We start from the raw sequence: 23,158 nt of genomic DNA, 5'->3' as shown, positions 1-23,158 counted from the left end.
GTGACAGACTAAAAACATGCCGGTTAAAACTGGAAGTTCGTAAACACATTGTACCAACATCTAGCTAACTTCTCTATTTAGGACAGAGAGCTAAAAAGAATTTAATTTAATTTATTATTAAAAAAAACAAGAAATTCTTAATATACGGAGCTTTCTTTTTTAAGCTATTCTATATTTTCACCTAATTTATAATATAAATCTCACCTGTCTGTTTAAATGTATGTATGTATGTATGCATGTATGTCTGCCTAAAACATTTTACAGAGGCGACGTATTTTCACAAGATCGGAATCGTTTTGAAGTTTGACCCTTCAGACGACAAATATAAAAAAAATTGGCTAAAAACATTAATTTCCTCACCTTCAACTGGGAACTTTTCTACAAGGAGGGGTCGCTCTTTTCGCTGATATTTTGTAAAGTCATCCCTTTTTTCGATTGACAAGCCTTAATTTAAACCTTCACGACTTCCAGTTGGGCAATGGACGCAACGATAAAGACGTCACGTTCTTTTTCATGTTCTTTTCCCCCTTCGCGGTACGGGTTCAAACCTGCCTGCCAACTACCAATTTTTTTTTCGCAACACACACCTTCAAACACCCAGGCAACGCCGGGCTCTCAGGTTAGTCTATAATATAAATGTCACCTGTCTGTTTAAATGTATGCATGTATGTATGTATGTATGTATATCTGCCTAAAACTTTCGACAGAGACGACGGATTTTCACGAAATCAGTATCGTTTGAAGTCCGACCCGAAAAATTAGCTGAAAACATTAATTCCTTCACACACAACTGGGCACTTTTCTACAAGGAGGGGTCGTTTTTTTCGCCGATATTTTCGAAAGTCACCCCCTCTTTTCGATTGGTGAGCCTTAATTTAAACCTTCGCCACTTTCGGTTTTGCGATGGACGCGATAGCAAAGACGTCACGATTTATTTTCACGTTCCTTTCCTCCTTCCCGGTGCAGGTTTGAGCCTGTCTAATACCATTTTTTTTTGCTCAACATCCACCTCCAAACACTCGGGCAACGCTGGCACCCAAATTCGTAATAATAATAATAAAAAATAATACTGTACGAGTTAAATTTTACTTGAAAATTCTATCTAAAATATTATATAAGTACTGAAATCAGAAAGTGTAAAATAATTGGTATTAGGGCAGTTTAGCGTGCACAAACAAATAAAAACTAAATCAATTAAATCTGTGTATTTACCGATGAAATGCTATTTTCAATGGAAACATGACAGATTAACAGACAGAGCTTCCAATACAGTGCATGGTCGCAACTCAAGTTAATAATCTGCTTTTATTTATCTATTTATTTATTTATTTATTATTATTATTATTATTATTATTATTATTATTATTATTAATAATAATAATAATAATAATAATAATAATAATAATAATAATAATATCAACGTTTCTTGTTAAGGGCTTCAGTTTAGCTATGAGTTTAATCTCCAATCATTTTCTAGTTTTAAGATCCACAAGAGTTTTTAAAAAATAAATTAATTTTCAAAATTCATATTGCGGATAAGGTTAAAACTGAATTAGCTAAATCCCACAATTCTAATCTGCCACGTGGAAGGTTTCATGATTTATAACGAAAATTCTGTCTTAATTTAAGCTGACCATTAACTAATCGAATCCGAAAAGCGGCATGCTGTGCCTCACGCTCCTATATATACTATTTTAAACTTTCTTAAAAAACAAACTATTCAGCTTCATCTATATATCTATAAAAGTGATAATGTGTGTGTGAGGACATTTCTCAACCTATATACTCAACGAATTTTTGATCTACATACTTGAAATTTCGTATATAGGGTATTCAGAAATGTGGAATATGTTTAAATCGATTTTCATCCGAAAATTAAAGGGGCTGCTAAGGAGGCAGAATTGAAAACTTGATAATTGGGGTTCGTTGGATTTTAATCTGTTTGCTAACATTTTCATTAATGCGACTGCGTGAAATGTTCACATGGCAGCTTCTTTATGTTAAGGATAAGTAGGTTCAAAACGTTTTTTTAAAGATTATGTCAAGCTGGCATAATGGTTATCGTACTTGACTCATTGCATTTAGATTTTTGAGATTTTGATTTGATAGGGAAACCAATTCCAACAATACAATCTTCGGATTCATAGGATATGATGATGACCATCTCTGCATCCGAGATAGATATTTCCTTTACATAGAATATTATATGATTTATTTGTCTTCCATATTTAAAACATTTGCTATTTAATTTTGTGTTAAATTGATTAATTTTAAAGTGTTCATTTAGTCTTTATTTCAATAAGGAATGCACTTTTAGTTTCCTAAACTCATAATATGCATTACCTCCCCTTGCATTGCCACATTTATTTCAATCAGTTCATATTTAATTTCTCTTTACAAGTTGACGATAAAAAGTATTATTTTGATTAATTTAAATCTGCTGTTCATATCTTTGATGCTATTCTCGAAACATTTTGGTTGATTATAGCATCAAAACTTCTTCAGGCGTGTCTTGTTGAACTTTGGAATCTGTACGGAATTTTTTTAACAGAACCCTTTATTTATTCTACAGCTGTAGATTGTTCTTGTTCCGTCAGCCATGACTGAGTTTGAAGTAATTCTGTCATGTCTGATGAAATGAGAGCAAATAGTTTAGTTTGAAGTTCTGTACAGATTCCAGAGTTTGACAAGATTGTCTGAGGTTACATCGAAAGTGAGACTAGCAAGGTAAGGGCAATCATTTCAGATTTTCTGTTTACAAGTTGGTAATAAAAACGAACAGATTGCTCCATTTGACAGAAATGGATGCGTTTGTTTCAGCTTTTGCAATGAATAAAACAAAAATTAAAACAACATGTCTGCCAGTTAGGTATAGGGAGTACCTATTTACTTTACCTCTCCACGGGACAGAGTTAGACACCAGGGTCGTTTTTAAAAATTGTCTCGGTCGTGAAGGATTTCTCCTTCACTGACAGAGAACAAGAAATTGAAGTCTAGCATCTGAAGAACAGATACTACACTTTAAATGATATATTTTTATTCACTCTGTAAGTTTACAAACAAAACAAATAAACAAAAGCAGAAGGCCACTCAAAAATTGGGGAGGAGGTGTCTATGGTCATCCTCGTCACTGTAGCTTTGCTAGTCTATGCTGATAACCGCAATATCTCAAACACACCAGGGTCGTCCTACCTTAAATTCCCAAATCGTATCGTGTGTGATTTTTTTTATAAAGAAGTCTTTGGGCTAAGATAGTGAGTAATTAAATTAGTTTGCCTTACTTTCAATTATATATGTACCTGAAATATACAGTGATCTTAGATACGTCACTATGACTTTCTGAATAGATACACAATGCTTTGTGCCTGACCTAATTGACTGTCGTTAACTACGAATTCCGACGCGCCACGTCGTCTTATTACGGTAGAAACAGCCCCTCTCTTGCGTGCTACGTATGTCCAATATATTCATTTCCTCCAAGATGACTGCCATTGTCTGATTTGCATTTTAAATAAATAAAAAGGAAAAAAAGTGAATTATTTATTTATTTTATTTTGTTTCTCCATAACTAAATTTTATTTGACTATAAATTCTAAAAATTAATTCTACTGTATTCTGTAAGTTAATCCTCTCCTAAACACTAAGTCTACCCTACTCCCCAAGCTGCTACTAACACTCATACATTACACACAATTAATATAAAGTCATTCTGTAACGCGTTATCCTATTCTTAAGCCAATAAATAAATAAATAAAATTAAAAAAATTTTTTTTTTCTAAATTTAAAGGAAAAATATCAAACCATATCTTAACTCTTTCCAACAAACCTGTTGCAAATATAGTTGCTTCCACTGCATGAACTTTTACTCCACCCTTCCTCCAGTAACAATGTAATAGAAATGTCCTTTAATCACTTAGAGGATTGTAATTTCTCAGTAGACATAACATTTACATACTAACCCAGTAACATTGACTACCCCCGCGGGGTCGCAGAAATACCTGGATTAGGACCCAGGCGCGGGGCAAACCCTCTCGGTGCTGATACTCGTAGATCTTCCCAGGTCATTCGTCTAGGAGAAGGAAAACTCTGAAGCTAAATCTAAGGGGAGGGAGGCCCCTCCATTCTTGGATGACATCCTTCCTAGAGCTGGGGACTCGAACAAATTACCGGTCTGCAAACCTAAACTGCTTAAGGAGTAGATAGGCACTGTCTATCGCCCGGTTTCCATACTCCTTCTTTGCCTATTAGCCAGGCGTAGAGGTCGAAGCACAGGGATTCGACAGAAACACTCAGTGGTCGATCTTGTTTCCTGACTAGGGCAATAAACGCCGATTCCCCCCTCTCCCGACACATCCCATCTCCCTCTAAACTGGGCAGTTGGGAGTGCTTGAACATCATATTGTCATTACAAGTAGATTGGGTTGAACATCGTCTGATGGGTTGAGGGTACCGGATTGACAGTTCCTGGATGATGTTCTCGACTGGTAGTACAAGATCCTAACTCTTTGGTAGCGCTTAGAGCGGCTGCTCCACCAACAGTTGAATAATATCGGGATGTTTGTAGTGCCATGTCGCGCATGGAAAGAGACCCTGCACTCATACCCGGTGAGCTTTCCTTAGGCCACAATCCTAGTAGATGGAAGGTCAGCTGATGGTCTACTTGTGTTGCATGCCTGGTGTTCTGCATAACCACTTGTTTAGCACCGCTTACCTAACTGAAACTTAAAAAACAAATGACAGTACAATCTAAAATTACGCTTAAACCAGGACAAAACTCAAAGAAAATCAAATTGCCTCCTCCCTTGAGGCTTGCATTTACTAACATCTGTGGGCTCATAACTAATTTAAATGATGTTGAAACATTTCTCTTAACAAACATCCCGGATATCTTAGCACTAAGTGAGACTAACCTACACTCCTCCATCCCCTCTAACTACTTTAACATGCCCGGATATCTCCCACTCTGCCGTAAGGACTCTGACAGATATATGTACGGGCTTGGAGTCTATATCTGAAACACCCTCCCCCTGACTAGAGAACGAAAACTAGAATCAGACGATCAAGCCTTTATGTAATTTAGACTTAACATGCAACATAATATTAGTTACTTTTATTTTCTCTACCGCTCTCTCTCAAGGACTGTACCCTAATAAACAAAATCTCTGACAGCACTTTCCCTCGACACTAGCGCACAAGTTCATGTATTTGGTGACTTCAATGTCCACCACATTAACTGGCTTGGATTTTCTAATTACACAGACGCAGCTGGTACCACAACACATAGCTTCTCTATATCTCATTCCCTATCACAGACGGTTACGTTTCCAACCCGTTTCCCTGACCAGCAAGAGCAACACGCATCACTTTTATATCTGTTTCTGACCACAGTTCCTGATGATTATGTTACGAACGCTCACATCCCACAGCCAACTTGGAAATGCTGATCATGTAGTGATAATAGTTAAAATCACTCTAAACTCTAGAGCCAAAATGGAACGAGATATTATAAAAAGGCCGACTGGGAAGTCATCAGGGATCTCATTAGAGACGCCCCATGGCGAAATATATTTTCACTTCCTGCTGAACAGTGCGCAAATGAGACCACTGAATGGTTCAAAACAGCAATTGAAGTACATGTCCACACGTGGAAATTTTATAGCAAGCCCCACTCTTCCCAATGGTTTACTTCCACATGTGCAGCTGCCATCGCATCGAAGTTCAGAAATTAGGAACCCGTGACTTCTGGAAAATCTACAACAGTGTAGTAAATAATGGGCAATCAACAATTCCCCCACTATCTAACAATCATGAAGTTGGTTGCTTGCCTCCAACTTCACACTTGACCCTGCTAACCACCCTCTCCCAGGCTTTCCTTTGCGGACAGACGCCACACTTGACGATCTGAAAATCACCCCTTCTCAGATGCATGCCATTATAAAAAAATTGACATTGCAAAAGCATGTGGACCTGATCTCATCCCGGCTGTGCTATTAAAAAAGTGCTCCGCCGAAGTAGCTCCAATCCTCTCCAAACTTTACAACAAATGCCTTAATGAATCTTGCTTTCCTGCCTGCTAGAAAACTGCTTCTGTGGTACCAGTTTTCAAGAATTCTGGCAAAAGAACTGACCCAGCAAATTACTGCCCTATAAGCCTCCTCCCACTTTTTGCCAAAATATTTGAGCCCATAATTAACCAAGCTCTAGTCCATCACCTTACAGATGCTAAACGTCTTACCTACAAACAATATGTATTTAGTAAAGCCCGTTCCACAGCAGACATCATTACTGTAATCTCCGAGCGTATATTCTATGCACTTGACAAAGCAGGGGAGGGCAGAGCGGTAGCTCTAAATATATCTAAGGCTTTTGACAGGGTATGGCACGAAGGTCTTCTCAGGAAAATCAGATCATACGGTATCACTGGAAGAATACTTAACATAATTAAATCCTTCTTAGATAAGAGAAAAATCCAGGTTGTCCTCGATGGCCGTACATCTAAACAATATGATATAAATGCGGAATTGCATCAGGGGTCGATCCTTGGACCTCTATTATTCCTAATATTCATTAATAACCTCCCTGACAAAATTGCCTCTGAGATGCTGATGACACCACGCTCTATAACAGACACGACAGGAAAACAAATGACACATGTCTAAAGAAATGGCAGAAACACTAGAGAATGACCTCCAATCTGTAGTGGAATGGGGACAAAAATGGATGGTCACATTCAATGCTGCCAAGACTAAACTTGTTTCCTTAAATAACTACAAGAAACCTACTCTACCCCAAATAGCAATGACCAAAGACTCTTGATCTGAAAGCACATCTTTTAAACTCCTCGGCCTAACGTTCACAGGAAACATGAGTTGGAAAAATTACATTGAGAGCATTGCCAGGACCGCTGCGAAAAAGGTAGGTTCTCTCTACCGTGCTAGAAAACTACTGACCCCTGAAAGTATCCTGTACCTCTATAATACCACCATTAGCCCATGTACGGAGTAGTGTTGTCATATTTAGGCTGGTGCATCTGCTACTAGTCTCTCACTCCTCGACAAGGTTCAAAAGAGAGTCGGCAACCTTATAGGTCCTGAACTATCATTCAGACTTCAGCCTCTGTCCCATCGACGCAATATAGCATCCCTCTGCCTTTTCTACAAGTACTTTAACGGTGTATGTTCCGACGAACTGCAAGCACTTGTACCCCCTCTATGTAAATACCCCCGACAAGCAGTACACTCCCACCCCTTCACAGTAGAGATTCCTAGATGTAAGTGAGCCTTCTACCCCAGTAGTTTCTTCCCCTGAACCGCTAGACTTTGGAACTCCCTGCCAGGTTCCTGCTTCCCCAACTGTACTGACATGCAGAAGTTCAAGTGTAACGTGAACCGACATCTTGCTGCCCAACTCCCCACCTAGTACCCCTGTAGCCTGTGTTCCTAATAGTAGCCTCTACATCAAAGTGGCAATGTGCCTTGTTTGGGGTGAAAATGTAGAATATTTTTTTTGTATTTACAAGAAGTGACCTGTTGGAAAAAACATCATACTCGCATGCACATGTCTCAGTTTCTGCATGAATAAAAATATAATAATTATGCGTATTCTACGACCTGGCAACACCGAGCAGCCTGCAAGTAATTCTATAATTAAGCATTTTTTCTGTAACGTAGATGAATAAAGCATTTTCAAAAACTTTTATATAAAACTAACGGTATATTGTGATACTAGATGATAAAAATAAAAAGAAAGATGACAAAAAAAAAAGAGAAAACGAGGGCATCAGCAAAACAATTGAGAGAAAGTTATTCACCAAGGCACACAAAAAAGACGAATAGAATTGTGAATCAAGGTGTGCAGGTAATTTGAGACAAATGGCCGAACAATAAAGATCAGTGTGGTTGGGGTTGGTTTGCGGTCAGTTTTTGGTGCGTCGATGAGTTTTGCAGTAGTTTGCGTTTGCGACAGTTGACGACAGTTTTCCAGTTGACGACATAATTCCAGTTTAGGACAGTTTTGTTTCCAGTTGGAGACAGGTCGTGGCTTGGACTAGATCGATAGAGCTTTAAGGGATCGAGATGAGCTTACATCAACTAATGAACCCGACCTCAACAGAACATAAATGTGGATCAGCGTGCAGAAGGTCGATGGTGTCATACACGCAACCAAAGTGCAACTCATATTCTTAGAATGTGTCGGAGTTTGTGTTACCTTTCTTTTATCTAGCGTTATTTTATTTTATACTTTTGAGCCAATGCAGCCCTTCAGCACTCTCCAATGCGTGGGAGACGACAACACGGCCGGAATGAGGAAGGAAGACGAAAGAGAAAACGACTAGGGAAACAACGTTAGGGCTACTGAGTTTGTCGAGCGAGATATTGTAGAAGGTAGTTTTATCACAATGGCGTTTCAAATATTTATTGTCTAAGAAATGAATATGTCTTTGTGTTGGTTACCGATGCCGTGAGTATAATTAGCATAACATTGATAATGCAAATAAAGAATTTATTTCATGCACATATCTTAGACATAATTTATTCCTTATAAAATCAATTAAGTTTACAAATAAATCGGCATGAACCTGATCTCGTAAGAAAGGGTGATCTCTCGGACACATAATATCGAAAAATTAGAAAACATCGTCAATTATTTCATGAAGAAATGTCGTTTTGTTTGAAGGGGGTGGCAGGTAAAAATTTTGGTTTTCGCGCTGTTTGATAATTGTGTACGCGAACGATAGATTCGTTGTTTCATTTAAAAAATATAAATTTGCAACGCGATAACATCAGTGGTCATCTTGGTCCAATCTATAGCGTGTTCGCTTACGGTTCGTGCCCACCACGCGCAAATTTGTTTCTTCTAATAACGTTTTCTTTCTCCTATCTTTTAAAATTCTCAACTGTTTTTTTATGTGGGCCCAGCACGCGGCATTTTTCTTTCTAATAACCCAATAAGATGGCAACCAAGTCCCATTTTTAAAAAATTTCCTCTCTCATAATATATACAAAATCCGCTATTTAATATTCATATTTAATTTACGTTTCTGAACTTTGAAATGAGGATTGATTAATCGTAATTACTGTTCTCATCTTGAGTTTTATTTTCCAAACTTTCTACTACTAACAAGGCGTAATAAATAAAGTACTTGATAAACTTTAGTTGTAAAGTTACACTTTTCTCGAGGTAGAAGGTTCAATCCCTAATGCAGGCGACACTTAAAATACAACTGCGAATTACTAAGGACTTCTAGCCAACGATCGCATGCTACACTCCCCTCTTAAATTAAATAAATGGCTCGATTCGAAATTCCGTACGGGTTACCGAGTTCGACAAAAAGGTTCAAGATACACCTGAAGAGTGTCGGACGTTACATCGAGCGAAACGTTGTGGAAATAACAGTCAAGATAAGAACAGTAGTCCGAAGAATCCAAATAATACGTACTAAATTTAATCGTACTCAATGCTACTTGTTAGAGCTATATAATTATATAAATATTATAGAAATTGAATATCTACAATAGTGGTTCCCAACCCTTTTTACATGGTAGTGCGCTATCTAGTTTATTTAAATTTCGCGGCACACATATCATAAGAATTAGTATTTTCTACTCATAAAGCTTTTTTGAAAATAAACAAAAAAAAAAAAAAGAAAAAAGAAAACAAAAAACAAAGAGAATTATACATAGAGAATTTTTATTGACATAAATCAACATATCCTGTATTCTATATCTGACATAAAATAATAATGGTGAATGCCACGGGACAGTTGTGCCTGGTGTTTTTTTAACCACTGCTGCAATATGTCGATATAAATCGTTTTCAATATTTTAAAAACTTTCACGTTTTTATTTTTAATATTGTGTAGATAACAAAAAAAAAAAAAAATCTTGTTCACACAGGTACAGAGTTAAGGATTGCACTAAGATTTTGATGGCTTTTTTACTTAGAGTTGAAATTGAGTGGCGTGATCATGATTAAGAAATTAAATGTTTTTATTAAACAAAATAAAATTAAATGACTTCTCTTCGTGACACACCAGTAATCATTCAACGGCACATTAGTGTGCCGCGGCACAGTGGTTGGGAACCACGGACGATTTAAAAGTCTCTCCATATTAAAATAAAAAGAAAAAACTTGTAATTTATTTATTTAATCGTTATTTTTATTTTAGAAATATGAATTTGGGGACAACAGGTTTTATTTAAAATTTAATATGCCCACAACCTTCTCAACCTATATACTCTACGAAGTTTTGATCTACAGATTTGAAATTTGATACATAGGGTATTCAGACATTTAAAAAACATTTTAATCGGCTTTCATTCAGAAAAAGGGCTGCTAAGTGGTCAACATTGAACGATCGAAGCGTGGGGAGGTTATCAAATTTTTATCTATTTATCAACTGTTTCACGAATGCGCATGTTTGAATCGTATATGTGACAGATTCCTTATGCTAAGAATAAATTCTTTTGAAAACACTTTTCAAAGATTGTGTCAAGTTAGCCTAATGGTTATTGTACCTGGCTCACTGTCTTTAGGCTTTGGTTTCGATCTCAGCTCAAGTATTTTTTTTTTACTTACAAGACGTGAACTGTTTAAAAAATATAATACTCGCATGCACATGTCTCATTTTCTATATGAATTAAGATATAATATTTATACATATTTTATGGTTGGGCAACGACGGGTGGCCTGCTAGTAATGTAATAAAATGTAGTATGAAAATTTCCAGCGCCGACAGAAATTATTTAAAAAAAATCACTTCCGGGCGACCTCTTCTGTCATTGACGTGCATCATAAGCAGAGATGCGTCGAGGAATATATATATATTTTCTGCCTAGCAGTAATAACCTGAATTATCAGATCAAGGGAAATATGAAATATGAAAGGAATAAAAATCGAGACACTTTATTTCGGTAGTAATTGTTTGTGAAAGATGTCGTTCTTTTGTAATCGTCTGCAAATTACTTTTTACCGCCAAAATATGTCGCCGTCTTTATTTCTCTCATAATATTTAATTATATATATATATATATATATATATATATATATATATATATATATATATATATATATATATATATATATATATATCAACAGTAAACTAATCAAATAGGTAACCCAAATTCATTTATTTAGGGCATAAACTGACTTTCTCCAGCGATCCCGAGACGACATTGAAACATAGAATCAGGCTGGGTTGAGCGGCTTTCCAAAAACACCGCGCGATTCTAAAATCAACAAGGCCGATAGCCATTAGTCGCGTCATCTCGTGTAATGAATGAATGCGTGAATGTAGGATTGACATGAAATTCTTAAAGATAAACTAAAATGACGGAAAAATGGGCTGAAATGACTTAAATAAATAAATAAAAAGTAAATTACTTAGAATGACTTTAATGAACATAAAGATGAATTGAATGACCTTAAGAATGATTTATATGCTTAAAAAAATAACTGAAATCCTTCAAAAACAACTTGACTGATCTGGATAATGACTTGAATGGCTTTGAGACTGACTGGTTGTAAAGTGGGTGATCATTTTACATTAAATTAATACAGAAAAGTGATCCCCCACTTTGTATCACAATAAGTACAGCATGTAGTAAGAATAGATACTACACTTTGATCTTGGCCAAAAGGAGAAGAAAAGCTTAAAAAGCTAAGAACAGCATGTATTAACAACAGACCTTTGATCTTAACCAAAAAGGCCAAGCACAAAAGTGTTACGGACAGACTGACAGACCGACCGACAGTTCGATGGACCGACGAAATGACTTGTAGAGTCGCTTGCACGCGACTAAAAAGGGTGCTGATAACTGTTTGATTAAAATTTTATTCGATTAATGTCCTCCCAATAGTTTTATATGGCTTTGATTGTATCGCATGGACAAAACAACTAGCCAATCGGATTGAGGTATTTCAAAATCACGTAATGCGTTTCATTATGGGGCATCGCCTGATCGACCCCCCCCCCAAATATCGGCCCTCCGTCAAACTACTTCCCTACCCCCTCTAGTTGATGATGATGTTTGGCCATGTCAAACGATCAACCACTGGCCTGTCAAAGTTATGTTGTTAGAAAGTAAAGGAGGCAGAGGAAAGCCAAGGAGAAAGTGGAGAGAAAATGTTTTTGATTGGACATCTCTCAACAGTTAGGCGTCCATCAACTAACTTGCTCTGGATTGAAAGGAATGGCGAATAATAAGTCACGTGGGTTCGTTTCAGACGATATCAAAACATCGTTAAACTCACTACTCGTTCAAGCAGCCGCCAATAGCGTAATGGTTAGGAGCCATGACTGCCGTATAAACGGTCGGGTTTCAATCCTGGCTTGAGGTAGTTGCCTGTCTAGCCGCACTGATGAGCTGTGAAACAGCGAAACAGTACTGTATGTGGATGACTATATATATATATATATATATATATATATATATATATATATATGTATATATAATACGATGTAACGTACAGGATAGAACGATAAAATTTTTGCACTAAATAATAAAACACTACGGCTTTATTTTAAAATTGTATTTAAAAATCAATTCAGGTAACTTGATTATGTATTAGAGCTGACATCTATTCAAGTCTCAATCACCACCTCGATACGGGTCCGGAACTGGGAGCATGCCTTTTCCATAAGAACCAGCGGCAGCTCGGCGAATACTCGAGGACTGGTTTTGGTATTGTGGGAGGTCATGATATTCTCGACGTATGAGTATTCATTTGCTCCCCCACCGAGCAAATTAGGCACAAGGCCGATTTTTAATGTGAGGAGTGCAGGGGAAATGGGGACCAACTCCCCGGGGAGTAGGGGAGCTGGATAGTGACAATTGGTATGAAGGATTGCCCCTACATTGACCAAGGTCTTTGCTGGTCTTTGCTTGACACTTGTTGCCCCGGCCCAGAAGGACCGGAGATGACCAAACGAAGTTGTCCAGCAGGTTCAGCTCGGGGGAGGAGAGGGTTCAGTGAGAGAAGAGTACAAAGTCGTAGCACTCTTTCTGAAGTTAAGCCTGTGACACTTTAAACATGTGGGCCAGCGCCGAGTCAAGGTGCCAATTCCAGGGTATGTCAGCGGCCACCTGATTGCACCAGGGGATGGAATGATGGGGCCCTCACTTGAAAACACACGAAAGACCATAACCGTATGTCGTCCGATGCATTGAGCTGTGCCCTCAAACGTTGAACTGCCTGGATTTGCATTTTTAGGGTGATGGCAATGATCCTGTTGTCATAATTTGTATCAGTTAAGAGCACTAATTTTAATGTAACGCATCTTCGATTTCACTCGTTGAACGTTGTGTCACTTTCAGACATAATAAAAGTTTCCTATCTCTCTTGGGATTTGTACACAACTGGCAAACTAGTAGATGGTCTGCAACAAGAGAAAAAGAAAACCGGTTTTTATCAAACGGCAATGGAAATCACTTTTTCCTTCCACCGTGTGTTAGTTACTTAATTTACCATCTTAACATGAAATTTTTATTCAACAAAACTGAGGCCATTTAATTGACATTTTTTCGTACACGAATCAAAATAAAATCCCAATCTTTAAACTATGTAAAAAAATAATAATAATATTTTATTTTAAAACGGTAATAACTTATGTATCACACACACACACACACACACACACACACACACACACACACACACACACACACACACAATATATATATATATATATATAGATATATATACATATATATATATGTATATATATATTAATATATATATATATATATGTATATATATATATAGATATATATATTGCTCAACCGTTAGCAAACTTACTTGTTAAAGGGTCGGAAATAATGATAATTATGAATAATTATTTTAATATCTTTCATTCTTCTGGAATCATCAGTGGAATGTGATGATTGCCGCCAGTCAACGAAGTAATCTCTGTCTCCATTAATAAGGAACGAGCCACAGCCGGTCACAATGATATTCAAGTGAAATTAAACATGTATAAATGTCATAGAAGAACGGTCTACAGTGATCGAGCGACTAAAGTGTGGCAATCTCGCACGTAGGCCAAATGTCCAACTTTGTCATTTCAACAGACAGTGTCAACTTACTTCTTAAAGGGGAGGAAATAATTATAATTATAAAAAATTATTTTTAATACCTTTATATATATATATATATATATATATATACACACACAAATAAATTGCTATATTCATTTAATAAAAAAATATGGATGATATTGCTTGGTTTTCTAAATTCTTTTAAATAACTTTACGAAATAATGTTTTAAAGATGAAACAAGTCTTCTCGTCTTTTTTTTTACTCCACACACAGACACACACACACATAAACACACACACAGACACACACACACATACACACAGACACACACACAGACACACACAGACACACACACACAGACACTCATACAGACACACACACAGACACACACACAGACACACACAGACACACACAGACACACAGACACACACACAGACACACACAGACACAATCACATACAGAGACACACACAGACACAATCACATACAGAGACACACACAGACACACATACACACAGACACACACGCACACAGACACACACACAGGCACAATCACACACAGACACACATACACACAGACACCCACAAACACAGACACACACACAGACGCAGACACAATCACACACAGACACAATCACACACAGACACACACACTCACAGACACACACACACAGACATACACACATACACGCACACAGACACACACACAGACACACACAGACACAGACACACACACTCACACACACACACAGACATACACACATACACGCACACAGACACACACAGACACACACAGACACAGACACACACATACACACATAAAAAAGACGAGGAATAATAATTACACAGAACATTGCTGTATAATCATCATGCAACCTTTCCTTAATGTTTTATCCGTATACTTATTTTCCTACCACTATGTTGAATGCTTTATTTGTTTGATCTTCATTATTAATCCCCATTATTCCGCCCCCCCCCCTTTTTTACATTTTTAGTGGAAATGTTCTTTTAGTCGTTTTTTTTGTATAGTCTTATATTTTTTATTATACCAGCTTTCTTCGTTTCTGATGAGAAGCATTTAGCTTCGAAAAACCATGGTCTAAAAAGTCCAATCTTACTCTATTTGAATTTTCGTCCTTGTTTAAATGATGCTCCAATAAAATTCTACTCTTTTATTCCTTATATTATTTAATTAATCTATGAATTGCTCCTCTTCACCGGGTAGTGCTTATACTATCTTGATAGGTTTGTTTTATTGAAGATATCTTTTTCACACACACAGACACACACGAACTTCCTTTTATATTATATTAGAGATACATTTTGTATGAATAAATTTCCGACAAACCTGATAGAATGACCTCATCTAATATATAAACGAATATATGTCGAAACTAAAAGTCGCATAGCAGCGCGAGGGGCCTCAAATGATTGGATGTTTTACGGACCGTTCTTTTATGGATCTTTAGCCGGCTAAGGAGTCAAAAATGGGTCAAATTTGGAAAAAAAAAAATCGCTATACATTTTGTATATTCATCTGAGTTTATTTGTAATTTAAAAATTTTGATCAGTTTGTATTGTGTCACTTTGGTACAGTGGTAACGTCGCCAGCTTTGAATGCTGATGACACACAAATACTTTTTTTTACTTTTGAAATCAGGAATATATAATAATATATACGAAATCTGGACAAATTATAATGTCATATTTAACCGTATTTTACGCCTAGGTAAAGCCAGGCTCCCCCCCCCGCTTGTATATACATACATATGCACAAGATGCGTACAAAATGAATGGCAGATGCCTAAAATGTATTACCATTTTGACCCCTCCCTTCATTTAAAAATTCACCAAAATTCAAAAAATCAACCAGTTTTATAGAAATTTTCAGTATTTATTACGTAATTATCACGGAGTAGAACGAACCAAGATCTTTTTTTTTTTTTATATCTTAATGGAAATCTATTAATTTGTTTAAACAAAAAAACAAAACAAAAAAAAACACGTTTACTAAAGTAATAGTTTTAAATACTAAAAATAAAACGCATGAATTTAATTTTGCTTTTTTAATGAAAATATATCATCGTAGATTTTACGAGAAAAGACTCTAAAGTCTGTGAAAATCATCGAGTAGAAAGTTTTTTTATAGTTAAAAGCAATTTTTACGGAAAATTGGGTAAAATTGCATTTTTCTTCGACGTTATAAAGTAGACAGCAATGGTCTACACGCAAGGGAAATAACTCCGGAACGAATATTTTAGATTACTTGTTTATGACTGCAATATGTGTTGTCAGTACCCATACCCGTTTTTTTAAGATTAACAACACAATAGCAGTTGTTCTACCTGATGAATTTTCGTAATTTTTGGATATATTACTGTTTTCTACATGACAAGTAAGAACATAATATTGTTTTTGCTTAAAACAATATATATTTAAAAAATTGATTTGCCGACTCTATCTTATTTTAGTTACAAAACGTATGTGCATTTTTTAAATTCGGTTTCTTATGAGTTTAATTTACTCATTATCGTTGACATATAAGCATAAGAGTATAAGAAAATTTTGGACTAAAAATTCGAACAAAATGTTTTTTTTTTTTTCAACATTTTTCACTGTAATTTCTTTCAACACGTAAATATATATATATTTTTCCTTTTTTGGTTTGTTATCTTCGAAACATAATAAAAATTTAGATGTAAACTAAAAAAAATAATTATAAGTTTCTTTTAAGAAGCATAGGCTCGTTTTTTTCCAGTTATTTTTTCCCCGTATCTAATATGATGATTGCAACGTCTTGTCAGACGAGTGCCACTCCCTCAAACATTTAAAATCCATGAGCCCAAATGCCTGAGGGAGTATCTATACAAATATGATGTTACAGAGTCTTAGCTTTGTACGACAGCTAAGTCTCTCTCTCGGTTCAAAAATGTTGAGATCCAGCAACAAGCAAGAGCAAGATAGCCAGCAACAAATTAAACTGCAGACCAGCTTAATGCGGGTACTGGTCTTCCGCTTTATGGTTTTTTAAATCAGAGATTTGCTTCTCCTAGAAATGTTGCCTTCACCACGGCTTACGGGAGCCCTCTCTACCCCAATACACATATACACACACACAAATATACATGGTGCTAGTTGGCCGTTGACCCAGAAAAGAGTTCATTCGCCCTTTGGAAGGTCTTGTTTTTAATCCTTCAGGGAGACTAGCCGCCCTCCTCACCAAACAAGTCTGGTGGGGGAACCAGTTTAGTCGCCGGTGACCCGACCATGAGGCAGGTAGTACTGGGTTACATGGTACCAGTAGCATATGACATGACCTGATATATGTCTAATACACACACACACACACACACACACACACACACACACACACACACACATATATATTTACACATACATATACATATAGTTATTTACATGCAGCACATTTTGCTTTATTTTACTTCAGTTGAAGTTCTCAGAAATCAAGGGATCCCTTCCTGGGGGCTAACAGGTGATCTTTATATGAGATACATAGATATTCGAATGTGTGTGTTTATGCAATGCAAACATGCATGTACAGAGTGCCTATATGTGTATTGTTTGTATATATATGCATTAAATCTATCTATCTATCTATCTATCTATCTATCTATCTATCTATCTATCTCTCTCGCTCTCTCTCTCTCGCTCTCTCTCTCTCTCTCTCTCTCTCTCTCTCTCTCTATATATATATATATATATATATATATATATATATATAGAGAGAGAGAGAGAGAGAGAGAGAGAAATGAAAAGGAACAAACCGTATTATGTGTTCATCAACGTTTCGTCTTTATTTCGAGACTTCCTCTGGATGAATCGAAATAAAGACGAAACGTTGATGAACACATAATACGGTTTGTTCCTTTTTATTTCTCTATTATGTCGGAATACTATTTCCATTATTTTAATCATATATATATATATATATATATATATATATATATATATATATATATATATACACACATATATAATTTATATACATGCATTGTGTGTATCTATCTTTTTTAGTGTATGTATATATTTTTGTATACATATGCAGACATATGTGTGTCTATGTGGTTTTACGTGTCTCTGTGCTTGTATATGTGTGTGTGTTGCGTGAATTTTTGTTGTGTATATCACACCTGGAGGGTTTCAACCCTTTTACTGTAATCGTTGGCTCTTTTGCAATCGACTTGGAATCATTTTCCATCTTTTTCAAAGACACTCCGGTTCCTTTTGGGCGGGGACATTCCGAGAATTAAAGAACTTCCGAAGGATAATTCCGATTTTGTGACGACCAAAGATCAACGGTGATATCAATTTCCGAAATTATGTCATCTAATAGAAACGTTCCACCCGCCAGGAATTACAAGAAATTGTCACGAAAGGCGCGTCGGGGGGGGGGCGGGGGTAGTTGTTAGACTGGGTTGTGGGAGAGGAGGAGGTGAAGTAGAAAGGGGAAGAGGAGCGGGAGAAGGAGAGGTCTGAGGTTTTTTCGGCGGCATCGTGGCACAAGGAGGGGCATGGCGCGGTTGCAATGAGACTCGTGAAAGAGAGAAGGATTTAAAGGGCGTTTTTTTTTGTTGTTTCTGAAATTGCAGACGAACGGAAGAAAAACAGAATAGAATCGAACACGCTGTTGTAAAAAAAAAAAAAAATAGAACCATAATAACACCAAATATGATCAAATGGAATCGATCAACGACATTGAAACAAAAACGACCGTTTTTACGTAACGGACAAACAGATATACAATTTAGAAACCCAGCACGACGGAAAAACCTGTGTCGGAAGAAAAAAACAAAAACAAAAACAAACAAACAAACAAACAAACAACTAACAAAAAACAGCAAAAAAACAAAAACAAAAACAAATGAACAGAATATTTTTATATTTTCCTCACTACAGGCGATAATAAAGGGCGACCCCAAAAAAGACGGTCTCCAACTCTAATTAGGCCCCGTTTCTTAGTGTTTTGTCCGAATGAAATGAAACTTTGGTCATAACTAGTTTATTATATTCAAAATATCACTAGGGTCTTTGGCCATTTTTTCTCCGTTGACAGTAAAATGCTCAGAAAATAATTGAATGTCCTCTGTTTTTTTTGTGTCACCCTGTATGAATAAAAAAATACTTGAGACTTCTAGCCGAGCTAAGCTGACCAATCGAGAACAATCAAGCCCCGCGAATTAAATAAAGTTTAGAGTTTTATTTAGATTCCGGAACTTAAAGTATAGAATCTCATATTTCAAATGTTGTACTAATGTTTTTAAACAATTTAATTGCAATATTTATTGACTCATCAAAAATTCGAAAAAGGAATTATAATAATTTACTCAATTTTGTGTATTAAACTTTCTATTATCTCGATTGGCTTTAATATAAAGATAAATATATTTTTTTTGTAATTTTACTATATCATTCAAATGCAATGCTATAACCCTTTGGGCTGTGATCATAGCGTAGTATCTGTGTTAACTGTGGCAAGCAGAGCCAAGGGTCAAAACACTATTATTATTATTATTATTATTATTATTATTATTATTATTATTATTAACTGATTTGAACGACGGTTGGTCGCCGAATCAATTATTATGATTAGAAGAATAAGCAATTTAATTAAGAAAAGATGATTGACATATAAATCGCAAAAAGAATTGTGTGACGTAAAGAAACACGTGATGTATGTAGATTTGGGAAGATTCTAATGAGTCGTTAGCTGGACATCGGAGAGAACGGACGACCAAGATGACGTGGGAAGTGGCGTCACTCCGGACAGATAACAGACGAGTGCCGTACATTATTATTACATATGTGTTTAGGGGGGCAAAAAAAAAAGACTGAAATCAAAAAAGGAACAAGTGAATTTATTGGAAGCTGGGAAAAATCATGGATTACAACAGAAAAATGCGAGCAGTAAAAGTAATATGGTTAATAACCATATTCAACCATATTCAATTTATTCTCATATTCAATTAAACTTTAAACCTAAAATGGTCTCTATCAAATTACTAAAATAACGATAATCTGTAAACATTACTTGCCACTAATACGAAACTAAAATTAACCGTAACGTTATTGCAAGGTTGTTACGGCCATACTATACATATAGAAATAAAAATGGAAAAATTCTTTTTATAAAAAAAAATTAATTATTGGGAAATAAAGAAACAACGAGATCTAATTTAGGAACTCAACGAATGGGATATATAAATTAAAAAAAAATGGTTTAGGATTTTCTGTGGAAACTTCTCATGACTCTGTTCTTAAATAAGGATACGAAAATTAGGCGATTTATTAATATTTAAATGGGCTTTTCCGTAGCTACCGCAAAGGTAAATGTTTCTCACATGCTTTTCACGTTAAGGGAATTTTTTTCTTTTTCTTTATCTTTCTCTTCAAAAATGATCTATTGTCAAAAGTGTTTTTATTCATAAAGTATGAAGAAATGCTTGTTTTGGAAAATTTTCAAACGATATAATGTTTGAAATGTTCTACTGGACATGGAAACAATTGTAACGTAAAATGAAATGCACTTTTTGTTGCCATCAACACCTTTTTTGAAGTCTTGATTTTGCTTTCACAGTATATTAATGCTCAATTATGAAATATGATAATTTTGTAGCTTACTCCTTAAGTCAACTTAAAACTTAAAAATTTTGTAGCTTACTCCTTAAGTCAACTCTTTTTGTCTTAAAACTCATTGGTATATGAAAATTTACTGTATTATACGAACTCAGTATATTACATGAAGTCTCTCTCTCTCTCTCTATATATATATATATATATATATATATACATATATATATATATATGTATATATGTATGCATATATATTTCAAATTTTGACACACACATTTTATAAGTCTGTTTTTACAGTTGGAGATGTAAACTTTCAGTCTATTTTTTTTCTTTTTTTTACACATCGTTCTACACGTATTAATGCTCATCCTCTCTCTTTCATTTCCATACATAAACTATGGACATCACTCTTTTGGTGAAGAGCTCCATTTATCGTCATTGCTTTCTCTTTGTCTCACTATCCATATCTTTCACCTCATTTCCTTTCTCACTGAATTATACCAGCCACATATTGAAATATGACTACTGATACCAGCGTCTGATATCGCAGTATAGCTACTGTTCATGTGTTTACAGCAGATATATTCCCATTCAATCTTGACCGAAGAACCAACCGCAGTTTTTTTCTTGTATTCTTTTCCTAGTATTTCCTTCTTTCAGCTTCTTTTATTTTATCTGATACCACAATTACTAAGTAGGTGTATCCGTCTTCTCAAACCTCTTTTATCATTTTCCTCATTTAAAAGTTATATTCCTTCCCTCATTTTCTATAATTCTCCCTATTTTCAATTTCAGTGTTGTACACCTTTTCATGCCAAATTCCATACCTGCTGTTCCTCAACGTTTGACCAGTCCTCGCAAGCATACTTAGTTGGTCTTCGTTTTTTATCTACAACTTTAAGTCATCCATAAATAATAAATATTTTACCCGGTACTCCTTTCCCTACTCATGGCACGCATTTACCTTTCGTAATATGAACGACAAGGGTACCATACTCCAAACAAACAACAATGGCGACAAGCTGTCTCCCTGGAAAATTCCCCTTTTCGCATGCCTACACCCCAAATCGTCTTCATTTGATATCAATTGTTTTATACTTCTTTCTAATAAATCTCGCATATTCGTCGCCATTCCAAATATTTCCATAGATTCCTTAGTCCAGCTATGTGAAACCAAATTTGTACTTGTGGTGATGTATCCATCAGATGCATAAAAAACATCTGATCCGTCATCCCTCAGCCTCCTCGTTTACATTCCTTTTTGTTCCTCTTGTAAAATCTCTTGCTGTTTCAGATATTGGTAAATCTCATCTGCAAAAATGCCTGTCAGCAGTTTTCACATCAGTGGAAGGCAGGTGATGGGTCGATAGTTATCCACCGCAAACTTCATTATTACCTTGTAAAGCTCTTTACTCCACTTCATTCTAGCAGTTGCAAGATGACGGCCGGGATTTTGGTGCTGCTTCAAGATACACCTGATCGACGTGGGCCTTCACTTTGAGTTTCAATCCCACCCACGCCGTTATTCTCAATACATGTCATTCATAAGAAGTTTAGTGCATTTTAGGCTACAGAACCACCGGTGTTATTTTTTTTTTCAAGATACACCGTCTCTAATGGTTTGAAATCAGAGTTTTTCTTCTTCTAAATAGTCAATCTTACATCACTGTCAAGCACCACCTATCTAGAGCGACTGGTTTTTAAAGTACCAGTTACTCGCCTGATCCCCCCCCCCCTGTAAGTAATACAAATCCGCCGGGCTTAGAGATTAAGCCACACGAGAAGCCCAAGAGTAGCGCATGATTGTCAGAGGCTATAAATTTGAGCATGACTTGTGAGAACTAAATAGGAGCAGGGAGCTCTTTCCCACTTCCACCATAGAAATATATCAAACATTGGGCTATTATTATTATTATTATTATTATTATTATTATTATTATTATTATTATTATTGGGAAACAGAAAGATATTTTAAATTATATAATTTAAGTGAATACGCTTATTTAGTATCGTCATTATAATAACGATTATTATTATTATTATTATTATTATTATTATTGTTATTATTATTATTATTATTTACGGCATAATCGCGTTGACACACCGGTTCTCATCAGATCACCGAAGTTAAGCAACGTTGAGCCTGGTTAGTAGTAGATGGGTGACCATTTGGGAATTTTAGGCGCTGTATGCGCTCTCCGCTTATCTCAGCATTTGTTTCCAGTCGTCCTGTACTTCACTTGCCGCTGGTGTTTAACAATGTCGTCTCAGGGGAGGTGTGGTTGGAGATTGCGCACCCCCTTCCACAAAAATTTCACGCGCAAGCAACCCTTCGTGGGTATCCTTAGACTGTCCAAGACTGAAGGAGTCTGTTTATTATTATTATTATTATTAGTAGTAGTAGTAGTAATAGTAGTAATAGTAGTAATAGTAGTGTTAGTATCATCATATCCCTGTTGTTGAGGTTTAGAATACATCAATTACTGTCTCGGTGTGTCGTAAGAGAACGATTAAAGGGAAGATTGAGAGGG

The 23,158-nt window shown here is 35.9% G+C and overlaps 1 pseudogene; it reads left to right on the top strand.

The window, feature by feature from the left end:
- The first annotated feature begins 22,704 nt into the window (after positions 1-22,704).
- On the top strand, positions 22,705-22,821 carry LOC145246362 (5S ribosomal RNA; annotated as a pseudogene).
- The last annotated feature ends 337 nt before the right edge of the window (positions 22,822-23,158 follow it).

Source organism: Euprymna scolopes, chromosome 23 (genome assembly GCF_053919585.1).
Source record: "Euprymna scolopes isolate OS-2025 chromosome 23, ASM5391958v1, whole genome shotgun sequence".
Taxonomy (NCBI): domain Eukaryota; kingdom Metazoa; phylum Mollusca; class Cephalopoda; order Sepiida; family Sepiolidae; genus Euprymna; species Euprymna scolopes.
This window is presented reverse-complemented; position numbering and strand designations above follow the sequence as displayed.